Raw genomic sequence first — 16,712 nt, forward strand, 5'->3', positions numbered from 1 at the left:
AAACCAAGGACTGAGTAGATATGCATGCTTATACTTTTCAGAGGTCCCATATTGTTGTATGTACAATCCTTGTTTTATTGATTGCATGTAATATTCTAATTTTCTGAGATTGTGGATTTGGGGTTTTCATGAGCTGTAAGCCATCATCATCACAATTATGACAAATCATGGCTTGAACTATCTTGCTTTGCATGTAATGAGTCTATCTCATATATTAGTCACATGCATTATTGAAATAAATGAACTTTTGCAAGTTATTCTAATTTTTCGAGTTTCACCTGTAGGGATGCATGATACAAATAGCCATTCTACCATAAATGCTACAAATGAGAGACAGGGAAAATATAGTTATTGATACGATAAGATTGTTTTTTCCTTCACTCCACAGTTGCTAAAATTATACCTGTTTTGCAAGTAAAAGCTGTATCAATGTTGTGAGCTTATGTTAAAAAAAGAATACAGAAAGAAGCATGTGGAATTGATGCCTTTGTTGCCTGAAAATTGATACCTGAGTAAGAGGTGTAATTCTGAGACACCAATATCTTGATTATTTATAAAGGGGGGTGGGTTGTTTTTTGTTTTGTTTTTTTTGGCCAGGGGTGAGAAGTATTGGATGATCTCTCTAGGTTGGCCACATCAAAATGCTATGTGATCCTTAAAAACCCTCTCCGAAACTTAGCTGGAAAAGATTCTGTAAATCTAGGGTTAATTTAAAATACATGCAAAAAGAAATAATTATCTAGCTGTCTTCTTTGGTTTCTTGTACGAACAGTGCCTTTTTGGGGTTTCAGATGGAGCCCATGCCTGCAGGAATGGAAAGTTTATGACCATTGAATGGCACCAGTGGTTCTTTCATATCCAAAAAAACCTCTCCTATTTTGTTAAAAATGTGAGTCCGCCTTTTTAAAAATAGAAAAATTCACCTGTTCATTAGGAAAGATATATTTACTTGCATCATCTTGACTGTGCCATCAAATGATTTTCGATTCCTAGCAACCAGATCGATTTTCCTCATGATAAAAGTCTGGATGGTGGACATCGCAATACCTGAGGACAGCCAAATAGAAGAGAAAGAAGTGGAGAAAATCATAAATATAAAGACCACCAAAAAGTAGTACAGATAGTCTTCAGTTTATTCCTGTCTCTCACCAGATTGGGGATTCATGCAGGAAAGAAAAAGAATGAAATGGAGGAAATTTGCAGCTGGTGCTCTGGTTAAAAGGCTGGGAAGATACGAAGCATAATTGGGGTGAGATGGCAGAAGACCTACGGAAGAGTCAGCTTTTAATTACAAGCCTTGGTCCCTCTCCAGCTGGTTAATGTCATTGACCCATTCTGGAATGGTTTAAGAACGATGCTTTTTCCACAAGGATCTTTCTTTCTTTCTTTCTTTCTTTCTTTCTTTCTTTCTTTCTTTCTTTCTTTCTTTCTTTCTTTCTTTCTTTCTTTCTTTCTTCTTTCATTGTAAATTCTCCCTCCCTCTCACACACACACATGTACCATTTGTTCCATATGTACATCTTTATAGTTTGAAAGGAGGCAAGCCTGCCTGAACCTTCACGACATCAAATCTATATTCTAGTTGGCAATCTGAAATGTTCTTCTTTGAAATGGGAATCAAAAAATTCAGCACCAGAAAGATGGAACGTTAGAAGGGAGAATCAGATGTTGGATAACCTTGTCCAAGGAATCCTATGTAAAATTACCATTGAGTTCAAAGCCTCTATCTCCTATTTTCTCCAATGTTACCCTTCTCTGGCCTGCATTACTCGATATTTAAAATCCTGCACTGAAGCACCAGGAAAATCAGGAGATCCTGGCATTATTGCAAGCTTATCTGAGGGAACCGTCTCTTGACGGTCACATCTACCCAACCCATCAGAGCAAGGAGGCAGGGAATGTTGCGGGTCCCATCCCAGAGGGAGATGCACCTGGTGGGACCCAGAAGAAGGTCTTCTCCGTGGTGGCTCCCTCTCTCTGGAACATCATCCAGCCAGAGATTAGAATGGCCCCCACTCTTCCGGAACGCGCTGAAGACCTGGTTTTGACAGCAGGCCTGGGGAACCCAGAGCGGGATGGAGCCTATGAAATGGCTGGTGTGAGGTGCTGTCACTGGGGCAAGGGTGTGTGGGGGTTATATTATATTATATTAATTTCATTCTTTTTATTAGTTTTATTGTTTAAAATGAGGTTTTATATTCTGTAAGCTGCCTTGAGTCACCGTGGGCAAATAGGCAGCAATAAAAATTCAATAAATAAATAAATTAAGCTCTCTACAAGAATCAGAACTACTAACAGCCGAAGCAATTTAGAGATAGATAAGGAATTCATGGTGGGATGGACTTAGATCTCTTGTGGGCGCAAAGGAACTCATGAATGATGATGCATTGGTATCTGAAAGCAGCAAGGAGGTGTAGCATTGCTCTGTGCATTCTAGGTATATATACAATACCAGTGAGATAAGACTACAAGGAAACATTTATTCTGAAAGCTGCAAGCCCTTTTTTGTTCCTCCGACCATCTATGTGTTAACCAGCCTTCTGCATCAGTCACAAGTTCTGTATGTCAGTGGTGGTATTCGATTTTTTTTACTAATGGTTCTGTGGGCGTGGCTTGCTGGGCGTGGAGTGGTTTGATGGGCGTGGCATGGTTTGGTGGGTGTGGCGTGGCTTGGTGGGCATGGCAGGAGAAAGATACTGCAAAATCCCCATTCCCACCCCAGCCCACTAACCTGCTTTCCAGCTCCATTCTCCTGTGCAGGGCAACCAAAGGAGACCCAGCCAATCAGCTGGGACTCAATGGGAGGCGGAGACTAGATGGGGCGGGGCCAGTCAGAGGTGGCATTTGCCGGTTCTCCGAACTACTCAAAATTTCCGCTACCGGTTCTCCAGAACCAGTCAGAACCAGCTGAATACCACCTCTGCTGTGTGTGTATATGTTATGTGTAGCTGGATGCGAGTGAATGTAAAAAAGGTACAAAAGCAGCAGGACTTTTTTTAAAAAAATCAATGATCTGATTTACTGATCTGTGCTTCAATTTTGTTTCTCTCCTTTCCGCTTCTCCCCCTGGCCTTTTGCCTGACATTGACGGGGGTGACATCTGGCGTGAAAGCCAACCACCTAACGTGAATCTGACTTAGGCATGTCAAACAAGGGAGAAGGTAGAAATCAATGGCCATTCTAAGCACCGCTAATAAAATATTGATGGGCTGGCGCATTCAAAGGGCAGCAGGCAGGAAAAATAAGCCCCCTTGGTTCATTCGTTCTGTGGTTGTTTTAAAAATAGCAAAAGACAATACAGTGTGTACCTTTAAGCACTTGTAACTGCATGAACATATTTCAGCCTAGACCACACTGGGACACACTTAACAAATAAATGTTCCTGTTCATCATACATATCTGTTGTACATAACATATAATACGTATTTATATAGCATATACATTTGTACTTCAGCTTTTTTCCCCTATTTCTAATCTATTATCCTAATAACCTAGTTTTATTTTAATTCTGAGTCCTTCCTTTTTCCCCACCTTCGATAAAATTTATCCCATACTTTGTAATATTCAGTCTCATCCTTATTTTTTTTACTTCCAAAGTTAATTTACCCATTTCAGCGCATATCCATATCTTTTTAATTACTTCGCTTTCATCGGGAATTTCTTTATCTTTCCACATTTGAGCATAAGCTAATTTTGCTGCTGTGATCACATGTATTATTAGATACATCAAACAGGATTGTCAGGACGATTACACCGTGTTCATTGTTTTTAATGTTTTATTTAATATTTTTTTAAAAAACAAAACAAAAAACAAAAACAAATAAATATTAAACTATGGGGAGCTTTTGTTATATTTTACATCCTTATACATGCAGAAAAACTCAATGCAATTAGTGATATTCCAGCTTCTAAACACAGAAAGCTATCCCATGTTCAACAATAATTTGGGAAATAATGTTTCCAGAAATGTGTGTACAATGAAAGACCTCACTTCAAAATGTACTTTTCCATTTGTTTTCTTGAATTTTCTCTTGTATGCCGGTAATATGTTAATGTTATCATAACAGGTTTATGTTGATGCAATTGGAGGAGATGGGTTTTGGAGACAGGTATACGAATGCATTAAAAGTGATATACAATAAGCAAACATCAAGAGTAATGATAAATGGAGAATTGACAGAAAACTTCAACATCCTAAAAGGAACTAGACAAGGCTGTCCGTTATCCGCATTATTATTTGTATTGACATTGGAAGTTTTGAATAGAAATATTAGAAAAAATGGAGAAATAAAGGGAATGAAAATAAAAAACAAAGAGTATAAACTACAAGCTTTCACAGCTGATTTGATTTTTGTATTAGAAGAACCATTGGAAACAGGCTCAAAGTTGATTAGAGAAATAGAGGAGTTTGGTAAAGCAGTAGGACTGAAAATAAACAAAGAAAAAAACAAAAACTTTAGTGAAAAATATGACAGAAAAACAAAAGAAAAGATTAACGGACAAATTAAATATCCAAATTACAAAAAAAAGTGAAATATTTAGGGATACAAATGACAGCTAGATGTGGAACTCTTAAAGAAAATAACTACGACAGATTCCTACAACAGATTGTGATAGATCTAGAAAAATGGAAAAATCTACAACTATCTCTAATAGGCAGAATAGCGACAATTAAAATGAACATACTGCCAAAAATATTGTATTTATTTCAGACGATTCCAATAAGACTGAAAAAAAATATTTTGAAAACTTAAATAAAATGATGATGAAGTTTATTTGACAGGGGGGAAAGGCAAAAATTAAGATAAAATTATTACAGGATGCAAGGTTGAGAGGGGGTTTTGAATTACCGAATTGGGAATTAGATTATCAGGCAACAACATTGATGTGGATGAAGGAATGGATTGTACTGAAAAATGCCAGATTATTAACATTAGAAGGGCATGATTTACAATTGGGTTGGCATGCATTCTTATGGTATAAAGAAAGTAAGGCACATGGATATTTTAGGAGACATTATATAAGAGATGCTTTATTAACAGTATGGGAAAAAATAAGAGACTATCATTATCTGAAAATACCAGTCTGGTTATCAACATTAGAAGCTTTTACCTATCCACAGCTATTTAAAAAGGAACATATAATTAGATATGAAGAAATTTTAAATGAAAAGGGTGAACTCAAAACAAAGCAAGAATTAGAGTTACAAAGGATAAATACAAATTGGTATTCATATTTGCAAATACAGACAAGGTATGAAAAAGACATTAAGATGACTGGGTTTTATAAGGAATTGACTGAATTGGATAAAATCCTAACAGGCACCGAAGAGAAGTTGATTAAAAAACTATATGGTTATTTATTGGAGTGAAATTAGAGGATGAACAAGTAAAAGAAACAATGATTGCGTGGGGAAAAATTTTGGATATGGAATAGATCTAGATAAATGGCAGATATTATGGTCTAGAAATTATAAATTAACTTGTCAACAGCGTATAAAGAGAATATGTATGAGATGTTTTACAGGTGGCATCTATCCCCAATTGCTAAGATGTTTAAAGACAAGTCGGTGAAGTGCTGGAAATGTCAGAAGCTACCAGGATCATACTACCACATGTGGTGGACATGGCGCAGAGGCTAAAAAGTATTGGACTAGAATACACATGTGGCTGGAGAAGATGAAAAAACAACCTATAGACTTAAAAACCAGAGACATTTTTATTGGGAATTTTGCCTGAGGGTTATAACAAAGAGTTAATGTATTTGATTATCAATATATTAACAGCAGCTAGGATTGTATTTGCACAAAATTGGAGAAATGAAAAAATTCCAACAGAGGAGGAGATAATTAAGAAAATACTGGAATGTGCAGAAATGAGTAGATTGACAATGGCGATTAGAGAACAAGAAGAAAAAGACTATTATAAAATTTGGAATTTATTTTATGAATGGCTGGATAGAAGAGTAAAGAATTGAATTATATAAGTATAGTATAATATATTGTTATTGATAAATGGATGAGTTAGAGTAAGAAAATTAATTTGAACTATATTATTGAAAGTCAATAATTATAAAGCTAAGGATAATAGAATAAGTGATATTTGAGATATAAAATACTGATTAGAATGATTATAAAATATATGTTAAAATATTTTAAAGTTAAATATGTATGATAACATTATTTTATGCACGAAGAAATATGTACCCAACTGACACACTGTAGAAGAGAAAGAAGGTTTTATATGTTTGTTTTTTGTTGTTATAAAAATATTTTTTTTAAAAAAATGTCATTGTAACAGCTACATATCTGGTTTTAAGGCAGTAATCAAATACAGGTAACTTACAAACACAATTGAGCCCAAAATTTCTGTTGGGAAGACAGATGGTTGTGAAGTGAGTTTTGCCCCATTTTGTGACCTTTTTTGAAACAGTTAAGTCAGCGATGGGATTCAAATATTTTTACTACCGGTTCTGTGGGTGTGGCTTGGTGGGCGTGGCAGGGGAAGGACACTGTAAAATCTCCAGTCAGAGGTGGGATTGGCCAGTTCTCCGAACTACTCAAAATTTCCGCTACTGGTTCTCCAGAACTGGTCAGTACCTGCTGAATGCCACCTCTGAGTTAAGTGAATCACCGCATTAAGTTAGTAACCTGGTTGTTAAGTGAATCTGGCTTCCTCATTGACTTTGCTTGTCAGAAGGTCGCAAAAGGGGATCACGACCCCCTGGAACACTGTTGTACACATGTTGTCAGTTGCAAAGTTGCCAAGCATCCACATTTTTATCACCTACCATGGGGGATGCTGCAACAGTCATAAGTGAGAACAGCATTATAAATCATTTTTTCTTTTCTCTTCTCTTCTCTCCTCTCTTCTCTTCTTCTCTCATCTCTTCTTCTCTCCTCTCTTCTCTTCCCCTCTCCTCTCTTCTCTTCTCCTCTTCTCTTCTCCTCTCCTCTCTTCTCTTCTTCTCTCTTCTCTTCTCTCTTCTCTCTCTCTCTTCTCTTCTCTCTTCTCTCTTCTCTTCTCTTCTCTTCTCTTCCTCTCTCTCTCTTCTCTTCTCTTCTCTCTCTCCTCTCTCTCTCTTTTCTTCTCTTCTCTTCTCCTCTCCTCTTCTCTTCTCTCTCTCTTCTCTCTCTCCTCTCCTCTCCTCTCCTCTCTTATTCTCTCTTCTCCTCTCCTTCTCTCTTCTTCTATCCTCTCTTCTCTTCTCCACTTCTCTCCTCGCCTCTCCTCTCCTCTCTCTTCTCCTTTCCTCTCCTCTCCCCTCCCCTCCCCTCGGCTTTGAAGAGGCAAATTTAAAACCTTGCCATCATAATTTGCTTGCTAAGCTTTCCTCAAAATGTGTTGCTTCTTTGGGAAGGGATGGTTACATTTATTTAGGAGGGAGAGAGGGGAAATAAGCCTGCTTAATTTTTTTTCTGAATCTTTTTTTGAAAAAAAAATTACATACGTGTTTGTTTCCCTGCTTTTCTCTTCTCTTCCATTCTGGATTCCCTGATACCTCCCTGAGACATCTGCTTTCTCTGCAAAGGGGCCTTTGAATCTCTCCCTCCTGCACTATTCTTGCCCAGCAAAAGAGCAAGGGAGCTCTCTCTGATCTTTTATTTTTTTGACTTCCCAGCAAATTTTACATATGGCAATGACACATGCAAGAGAGGGGGAGAGGAATGCACACACCCCTTTCCACTGCTGCTTGCCAAACTCAAGGAAGAAAAGGCTTTTCATCTTCCTAAAATGAATACACACACACACACACACACACACACACACACACACACACAAATGTGTGTGTGTGTGTGTGTGTGTTTTCTTAAGTTTTCGTGGGTATTTATATGTAGGGTATTCAGCTTTGTTCCGGTATTTTCCCACATCATTATAGTTGTGCTTTTAAAGTTGTAGAAACGTTTTGGCAGAATCTCATCTGCCATCATCAGGCTCATGTATTGGGTTCGTCTGTGTGTCAGGCTTTCACAGCCGTTCCTGTTTTAAATTTGGTGCTGGCCTCGTGCTTTGTTAGAATGTTTTTTTTCTTCATCCTGATTGGTTGGGAGTCTTGGTCTGTGTTTATTGGTCTTGGAGTTTGCTGTGTTCTGCTTGATTGGTGTTTCTAATATCTTCTTTCTGTTTTGTAGCTTTTTTTGTCTTGATTGGTTGGCAACATTGTGTTTCCTGTATTGAAGGCTTTTAGTGCAGCTTGGCTCCGAGTAAATGGACGACTATCATTTATTAGGAAGCTAGATTTCATCTGGGTGCCTGGTTGGGGTGTGTTTGAGCTGGAGGTATCAGGGGGGATCTGTTTGTGCCCAGGTGTTTGCCTGGCTTGTGGTGTGGAGATTTTTTTGTTTGAGAGTGCAGGCTTCCAGATAATTGACAGTCTAGTGGAGTCATCTCTTCTATTCATGCTTTCAGATCTTTTTTCAATCTCTATGGCTTCTCTGATAATTCTGTAGCGGGGGTTTTCTATAGTGGCTAGGGTTTTGGTGCCATTGAAGTCGATGCTATGACCTGTGGCTTTCATGTGTTGGACTAGTGAGGAAGTGTGTTCCAGATTTTTTACTGCATTTTTATGTTCATCCAGGCAGGTACTTATTCTTCTATTGGTCTGTCCAATGTATGTGGCAGAGCATGATGCGTAGGGGACTTCATATATGCCTTGGTTTTCCAGGTCAATTTTATCTTTGGGGTTTCTTAGGATGGCTGCTATTTTTCTGTCCATTTACTCGGAGCCAAGCTGCACTAAAAGCTTCCAATACAGGAAACACAATGTTGCCAGCCAATCAAGACAAAAAAGCTACAAAACAGACAGAAGATATGAGAAACACCAATCAAGCAGAATACAGCAAACTCCAAGACAAATAAACACAGATCAAGACTCCCAACCAATCAGGACGAAGAAAAAACCATTCTGGCACAGCATAGGCTAGCACCAAATTTAAAACAGAAACAGCTGTGAAAGTCTGACTCACAGACGAACTCAGTACAGAAGCCTGATGATGGCAGATGAGATTCTGCCAAAACGTTGCTACAACTTTAAAAGCACAACTATAATGACGTAGGAAAATACCGAACAAAGCTGAATACCATACACACACACACACACACACACACACACATATATATATGTGTGTGTGTGTGTGTGTGTGTGTGTGTGTAACTTTGGTTATTCAGGTTTTATCCCGCGTAAGATTGGAAGTACCTAGGCAACGTTTCGATGAAGTCTCATTCATCATCTTCAGGCTTGTGTCTTTGGCTCTGTGATTCTCAGAGTAATGTGAGCTTGCAGCTGCTTCTTCCTTTTAACTACTAGTGGGGGTGTGACTTGATTGGGTGGGGGCTTGGCTGTGTTCTGATTGGGTGTGGGTGTGTTCTCATTGGTTGGGGGTTTGTCTGTGTTCTGATTGGTTGGGGGGTTGGCCGTGTTCTGATTGGCTGGAGGTTTGTTCTGTTCAGGTGGGGGCTTGGTTGTGCTCAGGTTAGTCTTAGTTGCTGGGGGATTTGAGCTGGTGAGCTGTGATCCTGCTGTTTGGCTTCGTGTTCGTGGTCGTGCCGCATCTTCATGGTGGGTGTCAATTCGCTTCATGTATGGCTTGGAGGGGTTTGAAGCGGGTAGTGATGCAGCTGCAATGCGGCTTCTGGTCCGTGGTCGTGTCTCATCTTCTGTGTGGGTGTGAGTCTGCTTTCTACGTGAAGATGAGACATTAACCAATCCATTTCCAGTTGGAAATGTCACAGATGGTAGTCATATGATGGTATGCCAAAACCATCATAAATACATGCCAGTTGCCAAGTGCCCAAATTTTTAATCATGTGACCCTAGGGATGCTGTGACAGTCATAAGCGAGAGGACTGGGCGGGCAGAGCTGACGTCGCAATGATATGGCGGAATCCCTAGGGGCTCCTAGGGAGGACATCGAAATCCTGACAACTGGTGGTTTATCGGACCTAAATCATCTCAGAGGGAAGATGATCGAGGAGAGGACACTGTGCTGATCCCAGGGATATTGCACTATCCCTGGTAGATCCAGAGATAGCCTCTCTAGCCCACTTGAAAGGAAAGCGGTCATCACGAACTGCTACAAGGCTGGGGCAGTCTCTGGTGGAAAGAAGAAAAAAGAAAGTGTGGCCAAACTAGGTGAGAATTTAAAAAAAAAATTTAAATGCTAAAAAAGGAGCCACCTGAAAAGAACAGGGAAAAGAGAAAGACAGAACTAAAGGCTGGTGGGTTGATATCCCCCCCTGGAAGAAAGCGGCGAGGAAAGCAGTTTCCGGCGAAAATAGAAAGAGGAAGTCATTAATTACGGAGTAAAGAACAGAAAATTCTTTTTAAAACCGGACTGGACAGTTTGAACTTTCAGAATTAAACTAAGGAGACAAGAAAATAAAATTGGATTTACTTTTGTTCTTGAATTACTTTTTAAGGTTGTAACTCAAGGCTCTATGAGCCTTGGTGGTGCAGTGGTTAGAATGCAGTACTGCAGGGCTACTTCTGCTGACTGCCGGCTGCCAACAATTTGGCAATTCAAATCTCACCAGGCTCAAGGTTGACTCAGCCTTCCCTCCTTCTGAGGTGGGTAAAATGAGGACCCAGATTGTTGGGGGCAAGAGGGTGACTCTGTAAATCGCTTAGAGACGGCTCTAAAGCACTGTGAAGCAATATATAAGTCTGAGTGCTATTGCTATAACAACCAACCAAAATTATATAAGAGGGCAATGGTATTATTCTAACATTTGCAACCAAAATTGGCCACATATCAGGAATGAAATAGAAATATTTCACTGGCATATGCAGTAGAAGCAGGACGGCCTTGTTTTAGGAAATTTTACTTTCATTCACTCTCCTAAAAAATGTTCAGTGAGATCTTCAGCCAACAAACAACTGTCCATCTCTAATCTACCTATACATACTCGTATGTAAACTCTCCAAGTTTTCAATGAAATTAGTGATGTGTCAAAATCTACCACAAAAGCTTTCAGTTTTCCTATGCTGCAAAATGAGTGGTTTTTCTACAGCACCTAATGGTGAGGATGCTTGAGAATTTCTCTCCTATTTTTTTCCCCAAGAATGTTTCTGACCCAGGTGACCAGAAAGGCCTAACAGAGACTCCGTTTCCTTAGGGTCTTGCAAAAGAATAAGGTGGAACAACGACTGATGGCCTCCTTTTACCGGTCCACAATAGAAAGTGTCCTCACATATTGCATGACGGTGTGGTATGCTTTCTTGACAGCCGCGGACAGAAAGACATTACAGAGAGTGGTGAGCAAAACATCATAGGCTGTTCCCTGATACCACTAGATGGCCTCACTAGGGCTCACTGCCTTAGAAGAGTGAGCAGAATTCTCAGGGATGACTCACACCCTGGTCAGCACTTCTTCGCTCTCCTGCCATCGGGTGGGAGATAGAGAAGCAGAGCCAGCTGTCAGACTCCTGAACAGAAAATAACTTCATGTCAACATAGTATGATAGACTTGCGGGGCCGGCGTATTGTGCAACAAGGTCACATAGTGTAATAAGATTGGGACTGGGTTAGGGACTTCTGTCCTCACTGTGAGTTGTGTTGGGGGGAGGCTGAGCCAATCTCATTGTACACATGTTGTACTTTGATAAATAAAACCTTACTTCCTTGTTGGAAATGACAGGAATGGAATCTGAAAAGATATCCCTGACTCTCTGGCCCATCTCGTCACTAAAAGCACATGCCAGCCATGAGAAATTCATCCACCTTCTCTTTACAATCTTAAAGCAATTTTAAAGCCAATTTCCTTTGCACAAAATGAATAATCCCCGATTTTAAAAAATGCAGGATTTTTTGTTTTTGTTTGATACAGCGTCAACTGAAATTTATTTGCTCTATTGCCTGCAGCAATGCAGGAGTTTGCTTTCAAATTTCGTTTTGACAAATACACTTGGGGGTAAAAACACTGGGACAAGCCAGGTAAGGCATGTTACTTCCTCTTTCCCCAGGTGAACCTTCACCTTTCGCATGAAATCAGTTAGGGCTACGGAATCCATTTTCCCCAGGGCACCTTTGATTGAGAGCAAATCCTTTACAAGATATGAGCAAAGCTCCTGGATTGATGCATCGTTTATTTCCTCTACCTGAGAGATTTATGAAAACAGAAAGAAAAGTATGTTGTGCATCGGTCAGACAGATCTGTAACCAAATGCCGTAAGTAGCACGAAGAGCTTGATGCAAAAAGTTACAGGGGAACCTGTTTAAACAGAGGTTTCTTGCCCTGCAAAGTCTCATGCAGCAATCAGTCCTTAACTGTAAAGGAAAATAAATCCGGATTAACTACACAGTCCAGTCATTCCAAGAAAGGCCTGGCTAGGCAAGGAAAACCATTACACGGCATTTGGGATCAAAGCCACATCTAACTGCCCGTGGCAAAGGGGTTGTTTTGGGGCTTGGACAGATCCTGAATGGGTCTCCACGTTACCCTTGTTCTGTTCTTTCCACTCGTGCCAAGCAAGGCTGAGGCTTGGCTTGGCTCTAACTCAACAGCCAAACCGCCAGCCCTGCAGGGCAGGGCAGGGCAGGTTAAGAAATAGATATCGCAGGGATTACAGAATCACTGTTATATAATACAGGTAGTCCTTGACCTACAGCAGTTGGTTTAGCGACCGTTCAAAGTTACTACAGCACTGGAAAAAAGTGACTCATGACTGTTTTTCACACTTAGAGACCTTCAAAGTCCCTTCCAGATTCTATTCTATTCTATTCTATTCTATTCTATTCTATTCTATTCTATTCTATTCTATTCTATTCTATTCCCTATTCTATTCTATTCCCTATTCTATTCTATTCCTATTCCTATTCCTACTCTAGTCTATTCCTATGCTATGCTATTTCATTTCTATTTTATTCCTATTCCTATTCTACTTTACTCCACATTACTTACTCTACTCTATTCTATCCTGTCCTATCCTATCCTATCCTATCCCATATTCTATTCCATTTCATTCTTCATTCCAATATTCTTCTCTTCCCTTCCCTCCCCTTCTTCATTCCAATATTCTATTCTATTGTATTCTTTTATACTCCATTATATTCTATTCTTTATTTCAATATTCTATTCTATTCTATTCCATTCCATTGTTCATTCAAATATTCTATTCCATTCTATTCTATTCTTCATTCCAATATTCTTCTCTTTCTTTCTTCCATTCCATTCTTCATTCCAATATTCTATTCTATTCTACTCCATTCTACTCCATTCTATTCCATTCCATTCCATTCCATTCTATTCCATTCCATTCTTAATTTATTCCATTCCATTCCATTCTATTCTAGTTCAGTTCAGTTCTTCCAAGATCATGTCTGCCAGCTCTTTCAGAACTCTGGAATGTCATCCATCAGGTCCAGGTGATTTCAGATTAACAGAATTGGAAGGGACCTTGTAGGTCATCTAGTCCAACCCCCTGCCCAAGCAGGAGACCCTATACCATTGCTGACAAATGGCAGTCCAATCTCTTTGAACTTGTCTAGAGCAGAAAGATGGTATGTTATCGTTTTCTTGCTTGTTTTGATTTGTATCCCTCATCTGTGTTTTATAGTACTGCTTTTGATAGGTTGGACTGTTGTTGGGTTTTTTTTTCCTTTTGTGTAAAGAGAGATGCAAAGAATGAATTAAGTAGTTCACTTTTTTCCCTGCTGCAATGCATTTCTTTAGCTGCATCATTTGCAAACTTCCAGTAATTTTCCCAAGGTCGATTTTCAGACAGTCCGAAAGTATTATCAATGAAAGCAAAACTGGTGCACAGGGTGCGTGCTTCCAGGTGGCAGGAACAAGCTACCTTCCTTTAAAACCCGCCGAAGAGCTTTTTTTTTTTTTTTTTTCATATTAAAGCATTCCCTTGTTCCCAAACTTTTCTCCTTCCTCTGTTTTGCTTTCTTTTTATAACTGGAAGACAGATAGAAATCTGAAAGAAATCCATCCAAGAAAAGAAATTTCCCACCAGTGACTCTGTGTGCGCTGAAAATAGCTCAGGAAATGGTGTGGCTCCCTTTGCTTGGTCTGACAGGCGGGACGGATGGTTTGCTGCCAATGATTAAATTCTCCATTTAAAGCAGGCTGAAATGGTGTCTTCTCTTCCCCGTCCATCCCAGCCCCGTGCCCCCCCCCCAAAACGGTCCCCTGATCAAAGCCGCTGGGCTGACTATTACCCACCCCACCCTACCCTCACCCCTCTGAAAAGGAGCCAGGAAATGAAGGGCCTTTTCAATCACAGAAAGTTTCCCAGCTTGAAATGCCAGTGCCTGTCAAATGCAATGATATGGCTGGTCTTCTTTTCCACTGTATTGAAATTTTTTTCCCCCTGGTCGAAAGGGAATGGGAGGGCAGGAAATCTATAGGAAAGAGAAAGAAAAAAAAAACTAAAATGAAAGTTTTAACGCTGTAACAACATAGAAATGGATGGAAAGCCCTGCCAGATGGAGCAGCAGGAAAATAAAAGGCATGCCAGAAAGGCCCATAACACAAAGCAGTCCAAGCACAAATGTATCGGCCATCCCTGTTCTCAAATTTCTGGAGCACAATGAGTATCTTTACAAATAAATTCACAATTCCAGAAGCAACAGAGCTGTGTCACGATCAGAGGGGAAATGCCATTCTTCCCTGCGTGCTGTGGAACTGTAGGAAGTTATCACCCACCCCTCTGCTAGAGAAATGAAATAATCCTAGGGAATATTAAAAAGGCAGAATATTTCCCCTAAAAAGAGAAGTAGAAACTCACTTCAGAGGCAGAAACTCAGCCCCACCCCCCCACCCCCAGATTTGTTAATGGGCCATTACTCTGACCTAGGCCAGCCTATTTTACATAACAAAGATCACCAGGTAAAGTTATAGGAATTGCCCAAAGCCCTTTCATTACATCACCATCCAGTAAGGCTCAACCAAGCCTGGGACTCAAGACAGCCTACAGAGTTGCCCCTGCGTAGTCCCATGGGAATTTGACAACCAATCAGAATACAAGCTCAAATTCAAATCCCAACAGAGGGTATAAAACCCAGGCACTCTCAGCATCTCAGCCCTTCCTTCTTTTCCTTCATCCTTTTTTTTTTTTTTTTAAACAAATTTTATTCAGTTTTTCACATTAAAAACAAAAATCTCTTTTTAGTGGACAACATATTTCCGGGTCATCATCTTTACATACAAATATGACAGCAATTATACATTCATATATGCATACTTAATTCTATTATTACCTTTTCCATTCCAAATTTTCAGTAAGGAGAGAAACAAACACATTAATTCTAGCCTCTTTCATGAATCTCAAGTGAAACATCTTTTTGTTTCATTTCAATTATTTCAAATATAATCCTTTAATATTTATTTTAAAAATAAAGATAAACAATATGTGTTTGCCTAATAATAATAATAGTAAGAATAATAATAAGAATAATAATAATAACTTATGTCTCTCCTTGTTACCAATGTCTCTCCCTGTTTTTAATAGTCTATATTAACTTATTAATTTAGTTGGTTCTTTAGTCTGTCATATTCCCTTTCCATTACACATTCTTTTTATAAATTCTAGATTAATACAAATTTTAACACTAAAAAAAAAAGTATAGGTTTCCCCCCTTTTACTGTTTTGAGTGTGACACCTCAATGATTAAAATATACCTTTATTCTCTCATCTTGATTCCCAATAAACCATTATTTTTAAGAAGTTACAATAATAATCACTACATCTTTTCCTTTGGATTCCGCAGCATATTTCCCCCCCTTGATTTTTAATAAGAGTTATCAGTATCTATATTACCCTATTTTTAAAATATTTTTAATTGCAGAAATATTTTTATTACCCCTTGTCACCCTGCAGAATCCCCTTTTTAATTCATCAACCATTATCTCTGAAAAAACCATTTTTCAACATTTTACTATTTCTGTATTTCTTTATTTCATGCACCTGTTTCTTACTGCTTCTCCTCCCCCTCTTTTCCCCATATCTTTTCTATTTTCCAGAACACAAAACCCTCCAGAGATTGTGTCTTGCAATAAGGTCTCCTGCTTGGGCAGGGGGTTGGATTAGATTACCTACAAGATCCTGTCCAATTCTATTACTCTATAAATAATCTATAATCTCTTCACAAGGAACAACTATCTGGAGTAAATGATCTCAAGATCTTCTCCTTTCCTGATCTACTTGCTGGTTCTTCATTCCACTGTAGTCGTTGGCTGCAATTTTCATGAAGCCATCTTCAATCCACCCTTTTTTTCCCCTTGGGAAGATGGAATTTAAATCGGAGGAATAAATGAATTTGGGCAGTAATGTTTCATCCCTCCTTGATTCTGATCACTGCCTGATTTGAGGGTATGGCCCCTGGCAAAGCACTCCAAAACCTGATCTAGGAAACACCCATTTCTGTACTAGATGTGTAGTACAAATCTTTGCTTGAATTTTTTCCCCCAAACGGAAAGAAAGACGTTATTCAGATAACCACATGATTCATCCTTTCTTTTTACCTCTGCCTCCTCTTTTCTGAATAAGCTTTTTCATGATAATTCAATCCATATTGGTGTCAGGAAAAAAACAAACCCATGAAAACTATACACTATGTGCAGCCAAAACTAAGTAATAGACAGAAGACAAAAAAATATAAAAGCACATCCGGAAGAATGTCATATGTCAGTAATTTGATCCGTGCCTTTTCTTTTCTCCTGAATAGAGGCCGGTGAGTTGAAAACAAATACAGGAAACTTGAGTCT

Source organism: Notechis scutatus, chromosome 12 (genome assembly GCF_049901735.1).
Source record: "Notechis scutatus isolate UNSWTSFEM ecotype Mainland chromosome 12, rNotScu1.2, whole genome shotgun sequence".
In the NCBI taxonomy this organism is placed as follows: Eukaryota; Metazoa; Chordata; class Lepidosauria; order Squamata; family Elapidae; genus Notechis; species Notechis scutatus.